Below are 7,076 nucleotides of genomic sequence, written 5' to 3'. Positions count from 1 at the left end.
CCACATACAGTACCAAAAAGCTAAATATGCTCCCATTAGCTCTGACATACACACATGACTCATCTTCGCTTCTCAAAAAGCCAAACTCTTTGACTTTCTCATCAAAACAAAGGTTCCAGCTGTGAGATGCTTGTTTCAATCCATAAATGGATTTCTCAAGCTTGCACACTCTATCAGGGTACTCTTGTTGGTGCATGTAAATGCTCCACAAATAATGAGTGATTATTAGGTTGTATTTTCCCTTTATTGTATTTTTTGGTGTAAATACTCTCCCTCCTATATAAAGGGAGAGTTGGTCATTTATTTCTTTTAGTTAGCTAGCTCATTTCTTTTTTCTTAGAAGAGTTACACTTTTCTTACAATGTAATTCTAGAGAGAGAAAATGGTTGGTTCTCCCACCTAGGGAGAGTTTCTCTCCCACCATGTTCTTCATGCTTCATGCAATATACTTTATCTCTTTTGTTCTTTTTTTTCTTATGAACTCATATTATGTTCTTCGTGTTCATACTTCCAAAAATACGACTAGTCTCGAGATATCTTTCTTCCGCATTCACCGTTCATTAGAAAAATGGGTTCCTACAATTGGTATCAGAGTCGTACCTTGAAGATCTGACGATTAGTTCAAGGGAACGACTCCCGTTCGGTGATTATCTTGTGATTTTTCCGTGTTTCTGCAAGAAAAATTTTTGAGTTTCTTACCGGAATTTTTTTATGAAGTTATTTCTTAGTTCTATCTTATGGGTGATTCTTACTTAATAAATTGTTGTTGCTTCTGCTCGTTCTATTTATTGCTGGAAGAAGATGTTCTTAAAAGTTTATTACTTTTGCTGTTGAAGAAATGAAGAAAAATGGGAAGAGAAATTAATTTTGTGGTCTCTAAAATGTTGAAGATATTCTCCAGGAAGTTCTCTTATTCTTGGATGAGAAGACACAATTAACGGGATTATTTTCCTTGAAGTGGTGCTCTTTTTTTTACCCAGCAGCATGGAAATCTCCTTGAGGTATGAAGTTCTTTATCCCTCATTTTCTTGCTGTGAATCTTTAATGTGATGAAATTTGGACGTAAATTATGTTTGTGAAAAGCACTTTGTTCTTTTTGCTCTTTTGGGTAAAGAGTAATTCACTTATATTTGCCTTCCCAAGAAAAAACCATGTGGCTATGACAAATCCCATCACCTTTTGTCCCCTAAAAACCCCCTGTATACTCCTCCTTTTGCCTTCCCAAGACCCACTTGTTGACTTAAATGCTTTATAAAATATTTCCCTTATTAAACTATGAATAAATGGCCTTTGCGGTACCATTTTTAATGAAAAAATAGCATTTTTCGTCACCTGTTCAACCCTTTCCGGACCCCCGAACCGCAGCCAAAAAACTGCCTACCAGAGCCTCCTTAGAAGCCTTCCTGCAGCCCTTCTTAGCCTTGATCCAAAGTCCTCCCAGGCCCCTATCCGCAGCCTCGGTCAGCAGCTTAGAACCGAAGCCTACCCTACCTTGCTGATGAACCGAAGTCCCCTTCTTGGCTCGGACCGCAGCGCCGCACCGCAGCTTCTATCCGCAGTTTGGACCGCAAGCTAGCATCTTCGCACCACAGCTTAGCTGCTTCCTCGCCTACCGCAGTCACGCCTTGCGTCCGCACCCAAATCTCCATCAGCACCCACCTTCGTCCGCACCTAAGCCTCTCATCCGAACCCCTCCGCCTTCCCCTCTGATCCGCAACCAACTTACGACCCGCAACCTCCTCTCTCCAGCGCCCCCTTCCTCCTCCTCCCCCCTCCTTCTTCATTCTCCTTCTCCCCTCCTCCCACCTTTCTTTTTCCTCCCTTCTCATCAGCCCCCCCCCCCCCCCCGCCCCCTTTTTTTTAGCCTTCTAATTTTTTTAAGCCTCTTTTTTTATTTATTCAATTTTTTTTTTTATTTTTGTTTCTCAGTTAATTATTTTAACACCAATTATTTTTTTTATTCAGTTAATTTTTTTAAACACCAATTTTTTTTTTATTTAGCCAATTTTTTTTACACCAATTTTTATTTAGCCATTTTTTTTATTATAACCAATTTTTTTTTATTAAAACCAATTATTTTTTTTAACACCAATTTTTGCCACCACCTACCCATGGATTGTTACATTGGTTATTCATTTTATGCCGGTTATTATTATTGGAAGAATACTCCTACCGCAGTCGGACTTCATATTATCTTTTTGTGATGCTTGCACCGCAACTGCGATTAATCAACAAAGTTGTTTCACATTCTTCACTTTATGGGATATTATGACTTGGCGCTCTTGATTTTTGGTTGACGAATCATGTATCTTGAGCATGTGTACTTTATTCTCTATTGAAGATGACTTCAAGTGTTCCAGCATCGCAGTATGGATATTTGGATATTACTTTTGGCACAACAGATTTTCTCAGCACAACTTCAGCAACGATGTCACCCGCCTTCAAATGACGGCATAGTATCTCTTTTACTCTATTTCTCGTGTCTTATCAAGACCCTTTATACATCTAGGGAGAGCTCTCTTAGCTCTTGGTATCCGACACTCTCCATCCAATGATTTGTTGATTTTTGATATCCGGTATTTGGTTATCAAAAATAGGGAGAGAATATCATCCGGATTTGGTTATTATTTTGAGTTTGGATTTTGAAGACTTCTGAAGACGATTATTTATTTAGTGATACGATGTGGCACTTATTTTTGGTCTTCACGGATCAAATTTTTGGCATTGCTCGATGATTTCCGATTCAGATTATTTATTATTCGGACTCTACCACATAATGATTTTGTGATCGCATCTGGTTCAGATCTTATGGTTTCACGAGTTTGGATTTGTGATATGTTGAAGACGAAGATTATTTTGGTGATGTGACGTGGCACTTATTTTTTATCCTTGGATCAAATTTTTGGCATCGCTGGACCATGTTTTTGGACTCACATTATTTTTATTCGGACTTCATTTATTGGATGCTTCACATTTTTAGCAGGTTATTCTTTGAAGAATTTCGGTGTATTATGATTCGAGAACTCAAGATGTTTTTCAGACTTTTGAAGACGAAGTGTTTCTTTTATTGGATCTTCTACTTGCTCATGGTGACCTCCTTCTTCGGGTGATTATGACTGGTTTGAAGATTTGGATCTTATCTTTTCTGCTTCATTGGTTGTGCTTTGAAGCCGAAGACCTTCATTTCAGAGATTCATGGCCAGTTTCATACTTCACAGACACTTTAGAGTTTCAGAGACATTTCAGCACTTGATTTCATTTTATTACCACACTTGCTAGTCGGATTATGATATTGCCATATTTATACATATTTTTAGGCAATATTGAAGTACATTTATATATATATATATATATATATATATATATATATATTGGTCATTTTCATAGAATAATGATACTTATAAGGTTAAATTATATTTTGCAGCCAAAAAAAGACATTTTGAAGAAGGGGACTAAAAGCGTTAAAGGATGGAACTTTGGAGGTTGAACGCTTGAAAGACAAGAAAAACACCCAAAAAAGACGTACTCACGACGTGAAAAGTTGATGGTTCACGATGTGAGTGGAAAGAATTAGAAGATAAGCATCTGGGTGAAGGAATCCTTGACGATCACGATTACTTTGAGTTCACGACATGAGTTTTAAATGCTGACGACGTGAACGGTGATTTTCCAGAAAATATATATATCCTTCTCCATTACGATTGGGGCCAACTTTGGTTGGCTTAGGAGGATTCCTGGAGATGAAATTCAGAGGAAAAGAAGCTCTGGAAGTTGGTTTTAACACCAAGGAAGGAAGAGTTCATAATTTGTCTTTATAGATTGGTACATTTAAACATGTTTTTTATTATGGTATTTGTTTGTTTAGCTGTTAATATGTCCAGCTAAATCTAGTTGCTTCTGTTAGCTAGATGAAGCTGTAACTCATGGTTTAATGCATTAGACTTAACTTTACTTGTTGGTGATATGCTTGTTATGATTGATTTCACCTAGCATGCTTGAATTAATTATTTGAATGCTTTTAATTCTTGTTCTGTGTAGTTAGTGAACACAAATCTTCATGAACTTGAATACCTAATAATATAGTGAACACTAGTTTATTGGAGCTAAGATCAAACCAATCTTAGATTATTAATTGAATCATTAAATCAAGCTGTGTTAGAGAACTCATATTATGACTGTAATTATGTTTTGATTAACTAATCTTTCATGGCTCCAATCTTATTTAATAATTGATTCTATGTTAACTATTGTATGACCATAAATAGATTTATATGAACTGATTAATAATTAGTAGATTTAGAACTAAATTGCTAATACTTCCTTAATTGGTCACCAATAGTAATAGTTATAGCTAATGTATAACCATTGAGTGAAAGCAGATTCGAACTAACAGAAGTGTTTTGTTTATTGATTGAGTTTCCGTTAAAGGATTAAGTTCATCTAAACTTGCGAAATTAGATAAAAACCCCTTCTTAGTTTATTAATAATTAGATTAATTTAGTAGTAAATATATTAATTAATAACACCGTTACCTGTGATCGACACCCAACTTACCAAACTATTCTATAATTCGACTAGGTACACTGCCTAGGTGCATTTTAGTTAGTTAGTTAGTTAGGTTATAAATTATAAAATTAGTGGGTACTATCGTGCACACCAAGTTTTTGGCGCCGTTGCTGGGGAATGGCTTAGTTTATTATTTTTTTTATTTGCTTTTGGTTAATCGATCCTTTTGTGGGATAAAACCTGCAAAAAGTTAATTTTCCAGCAAACTTTTTATTAGCATAAGATTTTATTTTTTTTCTATTTGTCCAGTTTTCACGACGTGAATATAGTAGTTATCAGTTTTTATGCATTCAGTAAATATTTTTATTAAATTTGTTTTTAGTTTCGAGGAAGGTTTGATTTTTTCTGATTACAGAACTCACGACGTGAGTTTATAGACTCACGACGTGAGAGCTGTGATTTTTACCTTTCTTTAGTTTTTAGTTTATTTTTCTGTTTTAGTTCGTTTTTACGTTGTCTTTATAGATTGTCTGCAGGAGTGCATGACCAAAGGCTCAAACACACTTTTGGTGCCACCACTTGAAGATCTGGAGTTAGCCCTTCACAAAAACAAGAATAAGAACGCGAAGGAAGATCACACGCCAAAGAAGACGCCATTGAAAGAACTTAAATCAGCCTTTTCAAGGAAGTCGGGGAAGAAGACAGGAGAGTCTAGTTCAACCCCAAAGGAGAAAAACAAAGTTAAAGAACTTGGTCCAGTTTCTAATCGACACGAATCCGAATATGATTCAGACCCAGAATTAGAAATATTCGCGAGTGAGCCCAAAGACGAGCAAGAGGACGAAATGGCAAACATTGAGGAGATGTGCATGGGATCTTACAAGAAGTGGATCCGAGAGGATGTGGGTCTCAGTTTAGTCCAACCCGCAATACCTGCCACTGCCACATTCGAGCTGAAGAGGCATATCTTGACTGCACTGAAGGATATCCCATTTTATGGGAAGGATCATGAGGATGCTTTTAAGCATCTTGATGAAGTCAATGACATTGTGGATTACTTCGATGTCCCAAATGTCAATAGAAACACCGTCTTGCTTAGGATGCTTCCCATTACTTTTAAGGCAGCTGCTAAAGAGTGGTTAAAATCACTTCCACCAGGTACGATCACCACTTGGGCTCAAATGCATGAGCAGTTTCTTGACCAATTTTTCCCACCATCCAAGATAGCTAAACTCAAGAAGGAAATAGCCAACTTTGAACAACAGCCGGGGGAGTCATTATACGAAGCATGGGAGCGTTACAAAGGCTTGCTCAAAAATTGTTGTCAACATGATCTTAATGTCCAACAAGAGATGTCAATCTTCTATGATGGGGTCAACATTATGACAAGGCAACTCCTTGATTCTCAAGGACCTTTGACAAAGGAAAATCCAACGGAGGTCAAGGAGCTGATTGAAGAATTCGCGAAGCACTCTCGTGAGTACCACAACCCTAGGCAAGATGGAATCAAAGGCGGTGGAGGGGCCCAAACTGAAGAAATAGCACCTATGATGGCTATGCTAAATAATATGGACCAGACGTTGACACAAATTGACCAATCAATTCATGCTATAAGAGTTGGTTGCGAGAGGTGTAATGGTCCACACTTGACCAAGGCTGCAATTTGGATGAGTTTGGGAATAAAAAGGCTCAAGTATGCTACTCGAGTGGGGACAAGTATGATGAAGACTGGAGGAAACCAAAGAAAGAGTGGCTACCATATGAAGAATATAAGAAGCAAAAGGAAGAGAAGTATAGGCAAACAATCCGAGGCTTCTACCAAAAGGATCTGCCACCAGCTGAGAAAAAACCCGATCTAGAGACCATGTTAATTATGTTTATGGAAGCTTTAGAAAAGAGACACGAGGCTACTGATTCTGCTATTGATGAACAAAGAACTTTGATGAAGAATCATCACACAATGATGGTAGAACAACAAGCTTTAATAAAAAATCAACAAGCCTCCATCAATAATCTTGAAGTGCAACTTGGTCAACTAACCACTTTGGTTCATGAGAAGCTGTCCCCGAAAAATCCTGAAAAGAAGACCCAATCTCATGTAATGGCCATAGATACTGAAGAAGAAGCCATCTCTGAGTTCCTAGAAGCATTAGAAGTGGAGCCACCACAGCCCAATCAAAAGCCAAAGAAGCGAAAACTCGAAAATGAAGGAGCTGCTGGAACACCCAGTTCACAACGTGATCCCACTATGCTCACGTCGTCGGCTCTGTCTGAACAAAAAATTTCCGACCTTGTTCCAGCATATCAGCCACCTTTGCTGTTTCCTTCCTGAGCTGCCCTTAGTCCACTGGAAATAGAGCATATAGAGTTTATTAAGCACGTGAAGGGTATCCTGATTAATACTCCCTTTGTCGAGTCGTTATCAAAAATTCCTGAACATGAAAATTTTTTACAAGACTTGATAGACACTCGTCGACAACTAAGGAAGAATTCCAAAGTTATTCTAAGTGAGCAAAGTTCAAGGGCTGTATTGGGAGATCCTAGACGACTCACTCTTCCATGTGAGTTTG

General features: G+C 37.7%; 1 non-coding gene across 1 annotated transcript; it reads right to left on the bottom strand.

The window, feature by feature from the left end:
* Positions 1-5,735: 5,735 nt before the first annotated feature.
* LOC145055890 (small nucleolar RNA R71) lies at positions 5,736-5,842 on the bottom strand. The gene has a single exon (XR_013685437.1). It is a non-coding gene; the product is annotated as a small nucleolar RNA R71 (small nucleolar RNA).
* Between the last annotated feature and the right edge of the window lie 1,234 nt (positions 5,843-7,076).

The sequence above is a fragment of the Lactuca serriola genome, chromosome 5 (assembly GCF_051521515.1).
Source record: "Lactuca serriola cultivar US96UC23 chromosome 5, Lser_US96UC23_V15, whole genome shotgun sequence".
Lineage (NCBI taxonomy): Eukaryota > Viridiplantae > Streptophyta > Magnoliopsida > Asterales > Asteraceae > Lactuca > Lactuca serriola.
Note: the sequence above shows the minus strand (reverse complement) of the source record. Positions and strands in the feature narration are given on the sequence as shown.